Raw genomic sequence first — 14496 nt, forward strand, 5'->3', positions numbered from 1 at the left:
GTGTGTGTGTGTGTGTGTGTGTGTGTGTGTGTGTGTGTGAAGATCATGTATGGGAAAAGACAGGGGAGAAATCCAGAGGGTGAATGAATAGAAATTTGTAGCAGTGTGGGGGGAAAGAGGTGAGGGATCACTAGAAAGTTTCAGACACCAGGGATGCAAGAGGTTCCCAGTACCCAGTGGAGATAACATTCGTCAAAATACCCAACAGCAGGGTTGGGGGGGTGGTGGTGAGAGTAGAGGTAGAACCTGAAGAGACTACCTCTAATAGATAGACTTGGCCATCAGTAGATGGATGGAGTCAAGGACCCACCTCAAAATCTTTAACCCAGAAGTGTTCCTGTCTAAAGGAAATGCAGGGACACAGAGTAGAAGAGACTGAAGTATAGGCCATCCAGAGACTGTCCCACCTGGGGATCCATCTCATATACAGACACCAAACCCAGACACTGGCTGATGCCAAGAAGTGCTTGCAGCCAGGGGCCTGGCACAGCTCTCCAGATTCTCATAGCCATCCATTGGGCTGAGCCCCAGAACCCCAATGGAAGAGTTAGGGGGAAGGGCTGAAGGAGCTGAAGGAGATTGCAACCCCATAGGAAGAACAACAGTATCAACTAACCAGTCCCCTCAGAACTACCAGAGAGAAAACCAAAAATCAAGGAACATACAAGGACTGGTTCATAACTGCCTTGTCTGGCCTGAGTAGGATAGGATGCTCTTAATCCTTGGAAACTTGCTGCCCCAGGGAAGGGAAATGCTGATGGGGGTGAGGGTGGGGTAGGTAGATGGGTGGGGGAGTAACGTCTTAGAAGTGGAGGGGATGGGGATGGAGTGATGAAACCTGGGAGGGGAGACGAGGAAGGAGAGGAAGTTTTGAAATGTAAATAAATAAAATAATTACTTAAAAAAAGAAAATCACTACTAGATTGCTACAAATAAGACAAAAGAGTGTTCTGTGGGGAGTAGCCTGTAACTAGCTTGTGGGTTTCTAGAAATGGACAGGTGTGTGTGCTAGGGGATGGGAGGGCATATCTAACTCTGGAAACCTGGCTAACTACTCAGTACTAGTAAAATCATGGTTATTGGAAGAGAACCTATAACTAAAAATTTACTAAACCAGAATAAACTCCAGCAACAATCCATAAACATTCATTCTTATATTCACAGATAAAGGTAGTCTTCATTCCTTATCAAGGAAACCTCTCTTTGCAAGGTCACACATTTTATCTGAATGTAGAATCGAATTTCTGCTATTTAATGACCCATATTTTTATAGCAACAATATGGAATTTCACATTTTTACTAAATGAGCTCCAGGCTAATCAGATTCTAGGGAAATGTTATATTAACTTTGACTTGGTAATCAAGGTGCAGTCACTGAATTAAGTAGATGGAAAACAGTTTGCTTTATTTGCTCTCCTATCCTGTTCTCAGGCCAATGTTTTCTGACGCCGCATTAACTGATCTTATACTATTACAGCAGTTTGACAGAGCTGATGTGTAGATAGAACACAGTATAGCAACAAGCTTTTAAAAATACTTTCAAAGATATGGGAACTTTTTTAATTTTGTTAGTCATTCATTTTTTTCATTCATTACTTTTGAGAGACAAAGTCTTATGTAGCTCAAGCTAGCCTTGAACTTGCTATGTAGTCAAGAATAGCCTTCCATGTCTCATCTTTTCTCATTCCCCCAAGTGCTGAGATAGCAGACATGCAGAACTCAGGGATTACTGCATACTAATCAAGCAGTCTACGAGCTGAGCCATATCTCCAGGTCCTATGCATTGTTAATCGTAGATAATCCATTACAATTATGTATTTATGATTGTTTATTTTCTAGTTAGGTAAATTGTTTCAAATGCTGATTATAGGACTTTCTCTTCCTGCTATTTTAGAGATAGTTTCACATTACTAAGCAGCTGAGTTTGGGATTTCATAGTTTGTATGTACCTCAGCACATTTTTAAAGACATGGATAATTAATAAAATTAATAGTTTTCTAACCCTTGTATTTTACAGCAGGAGTGAGACTCATTAATTAGAAAAGTATCTTCAAACATGGCACATAAAAAAAATCTTATCAAGCCATGAGAGAGTCAAGTACTAGCTAACAGATCAACCTTTGGGCCACAGCATGATGTTGAAATGCCCCTTGGATTTCATCAAAGGTGGAAACCTTATCTGACAAACGTACTGGAGCAACAGGAGTTCTTTACAGTAGAAAAGGTGGCCATTCATCCAGAGCACTGAGAACTGGCCAGAGTTAGAATGCCTACTCTTCCTGGGACTTGGCTCAGTTGGTTAAAGAATTGCAGACAGGTGCTGTTGCATTAATGCTAATTTAACACAAATGCTACTCTCAGATGATCTTAGTGAGAACGCACTTAGGCTTACGTAGTCAGTTTAAAAGCACTCTGACTAAAAACTAGTCACGCTCATAAGGGCTCCTACCCTTTTAAAACTGTGTATGGTGTTAATTTTCTTCACTCTTTCCATAATTCCCACAGTATATGAATAATTCATTGAAGCCAGTGTTTGCCTTAGTCACTGTTCTATTGCTATGAAGAGACACCATGACTAAGGCAACTTATAAGAGAAAGTATTTAATTGGAGATTCATTTACAGTTTCATAGAGTGAGTCCATGACCACCATTGAGGGGAGCATGGCAGTGGGCAGGCATCATGATGGAACAGAAGCTAAAAACTTATAAATATGGCCACAGAGAAAGAAAGATTTGGCTTGGCATGAGCTTTTGAACCATTACACTTGATCTTAGCCAAAAGGCCGAGAAGCGATGAGCTTTTGAACCATTAAAGCTCACTCTCAGTGACACAATTCTTCCAAGATCATACTATCAAATCCCAAAACAGTTCTATTAAAAGGGACAAAGATTTAAATTTATGAGTCATTGTGAGTCATTCTCATGGAAATCACCCCTATATTAGAACTTTACGTGCTCAGGGCTCTGGGTCTTCAAGGAGCATTTATACACAAGTGACTCTCAGCTCTTGGCTGGGAACTTCCGCAGTGTAGACCCAGGCAGAGATATAGTGGGATGTACAGTTTTAACCAAAAGTAGAAGAAAGGTTTCCTCATGACAGCTATAGTTACAGGTGGAGAGGGCCAAAAGTTAGATGAAATCACCCAATGAATTGAAAGTTTGGGATGCTGTCCTGGTTTTCTTCTGCTATTGACCAAAGCAGCACAGGCCCAAGCCTTTATTTGGCTTGTATTTCCAGCTCACAATACATCATTGAGTGAAGTCAGAACAGGAATTTAACTAGGAAATCCAGGTAGAACCCATGGGGAACTCTGCTTCAGGGCTTACTCTTTGGCTCACTCCCTTGCTCACGCTCAGCTAGTTCTTTTATGCATACCAGGACCAATTGTCTGATGAATGTGCTGCTTGCTCCCTGTGTGCTGGGTGCTTCCACATCAATTAATAATCAAGAGGGTCCCTTATAGACCCACAGATCAATGTGATCTGGGCAACTCCTTGATTAGAGCTTCTCAGATGACTCTACTCTTCCTGTGTCAAGCAGACAATTTTAACTTGGGGAATCCTTTCTTCCGTCATAATTTTAATGATCAGATTTTCCTAGGGAAAAAGTCCATACTACATTCTTTGCTATTTCTAATGCCCGTGCATCTCTCTCAAATAGAGCTCAATGTAGCCACCTGTACCTCTCCTGAATTCTTAGGTTATACTACCATCTAATAGGAAAGCACATGATGAATCCATTTTAGAGACAGATGTAGGTTCAACTCAGACTGTGTTTGCTTCAAGATAAGTATTATGTAGTACCAGAAATAGCAGTAGGAGCACATGAAATAAAATAAAATAAAATGAGATAAAATAAAAGAACTCTGAATTACAACAGCATTCTCTCTTGATTTGGAGATCGATAAATATAGAAATGTATTTTCTAGTTCAAAAGCAAGAATCTGTTGCTTTTCTCCATTTAGTTCAAAAGTATTTTAAAGAGAATTAATCATCAGATCTTTTATTCTCTAATACCTCTGAAGCACTTAATCTTTGGTGAACAAAATGCCTTTTGATTTGTTCACTGAATATTAATCCTTCTTAAAATGTACAATTGACTTTTTGTTAAGAGTCATCTAACAAAAATCCCTAATGAGTCACAGCTTTGATAGGCTTTTAAATATGCCAACAGTATTTCTCTAAAAAGCATACAGCATTTCGTACAATGAAATGCTATTTCAGAAATAGCTTCATGAACCTTAAATTAGATAATTTTAATGAACCTTTATGTGGGACCTGATCTATGTCTGATTTGTCTGGTAGTGTCTACTGAAAAAAGTTTTTGTCATTTTGACAGGTTGTTTAGGAATTTTGTCAGTGCAAAGTGTAGTAATACAATACTAAGAACATTTCCCTGCAAACAGTTTCTTTTTGTACAAAGGACTGTGATTTAGTACTAAAAAATAATCAGAGAAAGAACTGTGACACATTATAGTTTTATCTCACTCAAGAATAAGTTGTGTACAAAGAGTATTTGGCATAAGAAAAACATGTTCATGGTAAACATTTCCATCAATCTGAAATAGTTAAACTAATTGTCTAATACTATGTCAAAAACATGGTGCTGTGGATGGAGCGTAGTATTAAAGAACTTGATTAGCATAGGGAAAGATCTGGCTTCATTCCCAGCACAACAAAATAAAAACAAAACAAAACCCTACAAAACAGGCCAACTAACGAAACCCCTCAAAGACAAAATTACCTGATCTTATTGCCAGAAAGGTAATGTGTCTCAAAGTGGCTTAGGAGGCCTTGGGCTAAAGTGCAGCTTCAGCTGGACTACTCTCGGCTGCTTGGCATGCTCACACCACCTCCCATGCCAACTCGTTTTGGACTTTTGCTACCTTTATATTACATTGTGTTGAATGGAAGACCTTGAAGCCACAGGACTCTGAGAACACTACAACTCAGGTCCCCAACCCCAAACTGTACATCTATGTTTCTGAAGTAGAAGGAAGGTCACAAACCATTGTTTTAGAGACCCTTGATTTAAAATAATCACATTTCTCTTGGTTTTAGGGTCAAATTCCTGCATGTTTCATCGTGTTTGAGTTGGGACTAACATGTAAGAAGGCTGCAACGAGAGAGTGGGTCCAAACCAGATTAATTCCTTGGTTAATGCTTTGGCTTATAGCAAAAATTGTTTTTAAGGAATTTCTGTTTTGCAGTGGTCTCTTACTATCCTAAAGCTGAAATCCAAATATAAAACAATCAGCTGACACATTATTTTAAATACGTATTTCTGTTGTGGTTTTAGTGTTGGTAGGCAACATGAAAGCTCCAATTTGCATGTCAATCACCAAGGACTGAAGAATGGAGAAATGCAGGAGGGAATGGAAGGAAGAAATATTCACCTTTCCTACATCACTCTGATCCTTTAACCAGTTCTATAACCACATAGGCACAGCAGAGTACTTGTGCTGAGCCCCATCTCCAATCTTTTCAAACCCTGTCTGGCTAATACCAATGACTTGATGTCCTGGGTCCATTTTAGTGTGTGAGGATGTCTTAGTTGTTAAGATGGTTGGTGTAACTCAACTCACATCTGTATGGTGGCTATGAGAAATGCCCAGGATCCAAATGGGTCAAAAATGCCATTCCTCTAGCATGGCTTTGAAGGTCTCCCTGAAGACCTTGAAAACGGAGATGAAACTTGTTTTGAGTTTCTGCCTAGAATCTAACCTTTTTACACACGTACAGCAGCATATTCTCTGTTTCCTGTCAAGGAATGCAGCCACAGGGTTTTACAGGTGTTAAATTTTACAGGAATCAATGGATGCACCTTGGGAGGAATTTTGTTTTCTTCAGGACTTTCAAAAAGTTGTTCACCATCTAGGAAGTGATCTGCCAACAGAAAGCTCCTTCAGGAATTCGACTTGCTAATGTTCATGCCAATCTAGGATTGCTGCAGTGATGACCTGGATGATGTCTGCAGAACTTGAGTGTTTGACTGTTTTCCAGTGTTTCTTTGTAAAACAGTACTCAAACTTCTTCAGTTTAGAGGGCATGCTATTTTCTTTGAACGTAAATCTCTGATATCCTCCCATTTGGTATAGATAGTAAGACTTGTCCATACATATTTGAAATAGTGTGTACGCTGGTTATATTTGGATTTCAGCTTTAGGATAATAAGAGATCATTGCAAAGAATCTGTTAAAACAATAATACCAAAAGCAAACAGAGGGATTGGGTCTGGCAGGGTCGAGAAGCACTGGATTAGATGATCTTTGGGGTTGTTTTTGACGACGGCACATGATCTCTATGCAAGCCTCAGATTTTTATCTTATTCTGACTGGAAAACACTGATGAATGACAAGAAAGTAATGTGCAGGAGAATGTGGGCTGAGAGCTATGGCGGAGGCTTTGACATCATCTCCTTCTCTTCCAGTTCCTAAATGCTGAGGTCATTGTTGGTTTGCTGCCTGTGTTCCTAACTAGCATGCTCAGTTCTAAATGAGACATCCAAGTCCCTCACTCTGGATCTTTCTGATGCTTTTTCATGATTAGATTGAGGTTATGGATGTAGAGAAGACACAGAGGCCTGGCATCCTTCTCAGCGTGTGCCGTTTGGGGGATGCCTATAAGGCACAGGCTTTATGGTAAAGAGCTAACCTTGATTGTTAGTCCTTCACCAATGTCCTCGCTTCATTCTGTATTCTATGTATATTTATGATATTTCTTTGTCCTCCCCTAGCTATTTTCACCATGATTGTGGCTCTTACTGGTAGCAACCATTTTGTGTTGTTGTAGCCATTTTCTTCTTCTACTATTCTATCTGCATTCTGTTTCCTTTTATTTTCTAGATTAGAACATAATTACATAATTTCTCTCTTTTCCTTTATTCCCTTCTATCTTACCATATACCTCCCCTTGCTATCTTTCAAATGCATGTCCTCTTTTTTCATTAATTATTGTTACATGCATATATGTAACACACACAGGCATGTGCACACACACACACACACACACACACACACACACACACACACCATAAATCTGCTGTGTCATTGTTACTTATGTGTAAGTTTTCAGGGCTGACCACTACTATGAAAGGGCTACTCTCTGTTCTCATTCATTTATTTATCCAATTATTTCTAATATCACTGTGACCTCTGACTGCAAATTTTATTCCCTGTGTTAGAATTCAATTGTATCAGTGTTGTTTGTATTTGTGCTAAATTTTTTTTTCCAGTTTTAGTCACTGAGTTAACTTTGATATTCTTTTGGCATGTGGCCACCCTTCTCTTTTCTTCAAACCCTTTCTGAAGTTAAAGAATCGTAAGATGCACCAGAATCATCTTCACCTGCCTCAGAATAAGTCACCCACTTATTCATAGACACTTACAATGAAAGAAAATTGTGTGTGAAGTTGAGAGGCTCATGCTAGAGTTCTTCCTTCATTACTCTCGCCTTGGCTTTTTTTTTTTTTTTTTTTTTTGATCCAAGATGCTCTCACTGAAGCTTAAATTCAGTGCTTCTGTCAGTAAAGCTGGCCAGCAAACCTCAGAGACCCTTTTCTCTGCCCTCTCTGTTCTATCATGCCTGACTTTTACATTTTTATGCAGGTGCTAGGGACCTACCTGCACACAGGTCCCCATGCTGTACAGCAGATGCGCTACGAACAGCACCATCCTCAAGCCTCTGAAGGAGTATTTTACCCACATAGTTATAGTCTGACAGGCTACCTAAGTAGCACACGTTTTGATCATTAGTCACTGATTTTGGAATGGGAAATTTTATTTTCTGGAGGAAAAATGCTTAATTTTCTCTACTGTTGTAGGACATCCCCAGATGGCTCTTTTATCACAGTCTTTCCTATCTGTAATTATTTCTATTTCTCTGCCTTACAACTTATATTTGGATTGTATTTCCTCATTCAGCAAGCACTAGTGTCTTAGTTCCAGTAACACATGCAACTGAAAGTCTTGTGCCTTGTGGAACTCCTAATATAATACACAATTTTCTGTAAAACACAAAACAAGACCCCCTTTTTGGTAAAAGCCAGCTTCTAGTGTCCTTCCAGATGACCTCACCTAGGCCTGTCTTCCCTAGGTGTGTCTGCATGCCAGCATGGATATCTTGGACTTTATAAATTCAGCCTGGAGAGAGAGCTATGCTAGCTATTAGCTGTGACTTGAGAACACTGCTTTTAATTTGTGTGTTTTTAAGTGTATATACAAGTTATAGGAGTTTGAGAGATATGGTGGCAAAGATAAAGGAGTGTGGATTGTAAATGAGAAAAAAGTAATTTCAACGAATGATACAAAGGTCTTCTAGGAAGCAGATGTTAAAAACAAACAAACAAACAAACAAGCAAACAAACAACCCAACAACAATTGCACAATGCTTACTTCTTGGCATGGGACTGAGTCTGTTCAAATCCAAAGCAATGCTGAATTACTGTGATTAATTAGTCTCTTCGCTTATAGCTTTGAACGATGCTTTGTGATGAAAGAAAAGGAATTGTGCCTCTTTTAATTTTCCCCAAACGTTTTAAAAATTAATTTCTGATGAGAAATATTTTACTAATGAACATTTGCTTATGTTGTCATTCTTTGAAAAGGTAAAGTAGTTTTTCTGTGATATATATGTGTGGGAAATAGCAGGAATGAAGGGTGGCCTTTGCCTCTTTGAACTGCCCAAAGGCTGATGAAAACAACTGGTAAGGTCCCACAGCTGCCACGGGATCAGGAGACTGAAACACAGACTGTAAAGCTATTTAGGCTGTCTTAGGCTCACACATCTCCACATTTCATACCCCTGTGACACTTTGTTCAAGTTTTATCGTATTAGAAAGAGTGTTTAAATAAACACACACACACCCCACATGTACACACACACATACACACATATATACATATAATCATAATAAATATATTATATATTTATGTTTTGTTATTTTCAAGAATGTATAGATACAAAGAAATTGATATTTATTTCACATTAAAAATAGCTGTGGTTTTTAGAATCAATTTCTTACCATTGACTCATCTGGGCAATCGAATTATAGACTGCATTGAGGAAACAAGTAGTGATCAGTTTTGATTACTCTACAAAAATAGTTCATTTTTTTCTTTCGTTTGAAAGCCCATCTTCTCCTAGTTCATATTGATTTCACAAACAAATTAGAGAGAGAGCAATAAGCAAATGACAAAGTAATCAAAACAAACCCAGGTGATTATAATTTGCCTCTTAAATTCAATGCTGCTCATGACTAACCACATAGGGAGACTTCTAGAAGGCAAATAAGGCCTGTTCTGTGGAAAGTGACTCTATCCCTTTTCAAACCGCACTGACGTACTGGGGGTAGGGCTGTGTTCAGAAGGAGTTGTTACACCTCTCCTGAGCTCTTGACTTTGAATGGCCTGAAATTGTATTTAAATAAAGCATTCAGTGAGGGAACGGGTTTAGAAATCAATTCTACACATGTGCTTGTGTGTGTTTTTGGTTTTGTTTTTGTTTTTGTTTTTTTTATCAACAGAACTTCTCTATAGATACGTGATTTTGAAAGAACCACCCTATCGAGCTGAAACTGCATTTGACATGTTTCCTGAGAAGATGCTGGCAGGATGCAAATGGCTGTGCAGCAGCAGTTTAGAGATTCAGTGGTATGCAGTGAGCTTCTTCTGGCTGAGAGATAGTCACAGACACGGCAATAAAACGTGTTCTTCTAGCTTGAAGGGGCTCGAGACCCCTTATGAACAACAATGCCAAGCAACCAGAGCTTCCAGGGACTAAGCCACTACCTAAAGACTATACATGGACTGACCCTGGACTCTGACCTCATAGGTAGCAATGAATATCCTAGTAAGATCACCAGTGGAAGGGGAAGCCCTGGGTCCTGCTAAGACTGAACCCCCAGTGAACTAGATTGTTGGGGGGAGGGCGGCAATGGGGGGAGGATGGGGAGGGGAACACCCACAAAGAAGGGGAGGGGGAGGGATTAGGGGGATGTTTGCCCAGAAACCGGGAAAGGGAATAACATTCGAAATGTAAATAAGAAATACTCAAGTTAATAAAAAACAAACTAAACAAAACAAACAAAAATCCTGTGTTCTTCTGCTTCTTATTTGTTTATGTCAAGAACTGTGGTTTCCCAGTGATTTTTTTTCTGGCCCATATTTAATATCTTTTTCTGCCCTTAGCAGAACCCAGTAATAAAATATAAAAATGCTCACAAAGGTGGGAACAGGCTGTTTGGCTATTGGCATGGGCAGTGGTGCTTTCAGTGGTAAGGAGAAAGTGTTGGAGGGCAAAAGCTAAACATTATCAGATGACTATGTAAGCTTAGGCTGTGGTCATGTAGACCTGAGAAGACATGTTGGATATATCATAATGCCTTGGTTTCCCTCTGTTTTTAATTTCATTGGTTTCTATATAAGCCTAAACAACGTTATGAGGGTGTTGAATAATCTTAGATTATATATGCTACCATCAACAAACTGCCAACCACGACTAATGTTTCGGTTGCATTGGGTTCACTTTATAACCCAAGATGATCTCTTTTCGATGTTGTTAACCCTGACCCATCCCATTTTTAAAAAAGATTTCATGGTTTTTTGTTTCTGCAACTGTTAAGTTGAAAATGAAATATGGGGAGCTAGGCTACTTTTGGGGCATTTAACCTAGAGAAAAAAAATTAAAGTCAACAGTAAAGAGACAAATAGTCAATAAGGAAGAAAACTCAAAATTCCTAGACAAGTCTCAATATCCATAACTCCTTGATCCCACTCAGAGTTCTCCCAGTAGGAGTCTTTTCAGCTCAGCTCATATCATCCAAGGGGCTCAATAATGCCTTATCTCTACTGCTCAGTTCTCTCTTAGAGTTTCTACATACATTCCTTCATACTCCCTTTCCATAAGCTGTCCTCAGACTACTATTAGATTACATCACCTTCGATGTGTGCTGTTACTAGACAAAGAGAAATAGAAAAACATGATTGTCAGCTAGAGATCAGATCCTCAAATGAGACATCAGTTTTGAATCACTACTCGGCAAAGAGTTAATGATGTTATTTACCAGATGCTATTGACTGAGTAACAGACCCCAACTGTCCCCATCAGAACCTTGTGGTTATTAGCTAATACAGTGGAAGGAAATTGAAAGATGTGGTTAAATTAGCAACATTGAAAAGAGGTCATTTTGGATTATCAAGTGAGCCCAATGTAATCAAAAGAGATTTCATGAACTGGGAATATCACAGTGTGAGGACAGAGTTCTTGCTGAAATGTGTCTTGAGTTCCTGTATATAGAACCTCAGCTGCAAAAGGCCAGGGATTGGACTGTGCCCTCCGTCCTCCAGAATGAGAGCTGGCATTCTCCTTTAGAACTACAGATTATAAATGCCTGTATTTTAAGTCATGAAGGTTGTAGTAATTTGCTAGTGTAGCAGAAGTTAACAAGCTGGGGAGGAGGGTTGATAATTGGCTCATTTTCAAGGACTGCTTCTTTTACATTAAAAATCCTTTGATCTTCTGTAAAACTAGAGAGAATTGTATGATGAATTATCTTCAATTGAGACTTTAAAGCCTCTCCTAGGACTCAGTGACTTTACACTTTACTGAGTCATCAGCACTCTTTATGGCATTTCAGCAAGCGATCCTCCTGTCTCTAGTGTGAGAAATTCAACGTCTTGGCCAGATCTTGGTGGGGTCAGAGCCAACTTTTCAGTATCAAAGCTGAAAGTCCCACTCATTTGTCTTAGAAATATACTTTGATAGTGGTGACAGCATGATGGTCCTGGTTTTCCCTATAGATGCTCCAGGTCATTCCTCAGAATCAGAGACAGCACTGTAGACAGTAGCATGCAGTTCTCAGACCAGACTGACCAGGGCAGGGTGTATATTTGAGACTGCAGTACTCAACAGCATTTCAATGTGTGGTTTGGAGTTTTATTGAGAACAGTATAGCTTACAGTTGAATTTTCCAGACTTTGAATAATGTTGACAAAGTGTCTGTGCCTTAAATTAAATAGTTCTTTTATGCTGCTTGAAGCTAAGAATCGTGGTTAATACATACTTCTACTATCCTTATTGTGTTACCTTTGACCTTAGAAAACCCTCATTTCCCACCTCCATCCTGACTACATGATAAGTGTAATGGCAGGATTACACATAGACCTATATCTTTGAGGGAGGAGAAGTCTTTAAATCCCTGCATAACTTTCTCTCTCTCTCTCTCTCTCTCTCTCTCTCTCTCTCTCTCTCTCTCTCTTTCTCTCTCTCTCTCTCTCTCTCTCTCTCACACACACACACACACACACATGAAAGCACATTTCTTTATCTCACGTCACATAACAGATTTTTCTTACCCTTCATTGTCTAGAAAGGCATTTCACAACAGTATATTACACTTATCTTGGGGCCAAAAGAAGGACTTTACTATGGATATTTAAGATCTATAGGAATTCTTTTACATTGTTCCATGCATGATATTGATCAAATAGATAAAATCACACTTTTTTGCTTATAGGGAAGAAAGGTTGCAGTGTATGCAGTAAAACACACCAATATTGCTGGTCACAAATGAAGATTGTAAGCAGCTTTCGCACTGCACATGGCATATTTGGGAGCACACAAAGGAAAACTTGTAATACTTGTAATGGAATCCCATCACAATCTTTATAGACCAATTGAAACAAAATATTTACATGCAGGGCCTAGTATTGCTATATTAGAAACTACTCTGGGAGATGTTCAATATAGACTGCGTTAGAAATCACCAAAGAGGAATGATTTCGCATTTGAAATAAGAGGAAATAGTGTACCCAGTGGAGTAGTTCCTTAGAGAGAAATGAGTAAGAAACCTATTTGTTAAATATGGCATTATATCATAGAGGGCTGGTGACAAAGAGACTCTAGAAAGAATGACTCTATTACACTCCGTCCTAGGGACCGGAGTTTCAGAGCTATTGAACCCGAGTTGTTTTTGTCAGGGGAGCCGTCTACCTAGCTGAATTTCCTGCTGTTGCCTTCTCTTAGGTCATAACTTAATGTTAAATGGTTAGCAAGTTAAAGACTAAATAGTAAAAGATATCTATCCTCATAAAGAACTATTGAAACCAGTAAGAATAAAGGCTTGGGAGGCCCCCAGGCTAGGCTATTTGCCATGACTCTGTGAAAGGTGGATTGGTTTTTCATGTTCTTCTGAGTCACTCAGCTCAGTGATTTTTAACTTAATGGGCATCTTTTTAATTGGCTGATATTGCTGTTCAGGGCTTCACCTGGAGTTCTAGGGTAGGAAACTGGCAGAGACTGAAATAGATTAGTGGAATAAAGACATTCAACCTTGTATGCTTTGCATGTGGATAACCCTTCCCTGATCTTCTTGCTGACCAAAAATGTGAGAGTTAAAGCTATGATAAAAGCAGTTATGCATTTCATAAAACACAGCAATTAAAAAAAGAAAGGATGATTAAAAACCAACTAGGTGAGTGTATACATTTGTGAATAATGCCCAAGTGGAATGAAGCACAAGGGACTTAGAGGTCCAGGGCATAAGCTAGGTTGGTAGTTATTGGTTGAAAGTTGTTAAATGAGGAAATCAATAAAACTTCCCTCAAAATTCCTTCTTCCAATAGGTCCTAGTGCTACTTTCCTGTCTTCTAAAAATACACCTTCACTTATAGGTCCTAGTGCTACTTTCCTGTCTTTTAAAAATACACCTTCACTTATATTATGTGTGTTTGTATCTGTGCATGGGTGTATCGATGACATGTGTGGGGTTCAGAGGACAACTTGTGGGGAGTTGGGTCTCTCCTTCCACTATGAGTTTTAGGGATAGAATATACTTGTCACACTTAATGACCAGCACAGTTACTGCGGAGTCATCTCATTGCCCTACTTTAATAAAAATAAAGTGTCACTGAGTTTAATTAAAGATGCTTGCATGAGCATTTTGTAGGGTTATTTGACTGAGTAACTGACCAGTAGCTATACTACTGAAGAAAATCACACTGCCTCTTTGAGCAGCCATTAACTGTCAATAGTACCACAAGGGTGTGTCTGCATCTGCCCTTCCTACCCATGATAGAATGTTATATATTGTGCAGAGTTTGTGCAGGTGACTGTAGCTGCTCTGAGCTCATGGGCACAACAGCCACATCACGTCTAGAGGAGCATTTCTTTCTTCTTTTAAAATGACTTATTTATTTTCTTATTTATGTGTATGAGTGTTTTGTTTGCATGTATGCATGTACACTATGTCTACGTCTACTTACCTTGAAGGTCAGAAAAAGGTGTTGGGTCCCCTGGAAATGGAGTTATTGGAGCTGTTTTTTGGGTACTGGGAATAGAGCTAGGGTCCTCTACAAGAGTGTCAAGTGTTTTAAACCTCTGAGCCAACTATCTAGCCTTAGAAGATACTGTTTCAAGCATACCTCACCATTCTTTGGTTGTTACATTCCTTCTGTCCCCTCTACCCAGATGTTCCTTGATCCTGGGAAATATTTCACA

Source organism: Rattus norvegicus, chromosome 6 (genome assembly GCF_036323735.1).
Source record: "Rattus norvegicus strain BN/NHsdMcwi chromosome 6, GRCr8, whole genome shotgun sequence".
In the NCBI taxonomy this organism is placed as follows: domain Eukaryota; kingdom Metazoa; phylum Chordata; class Mammalia; order Rodentia; family Muridae; genus Rattus; species Rattus norvegicus.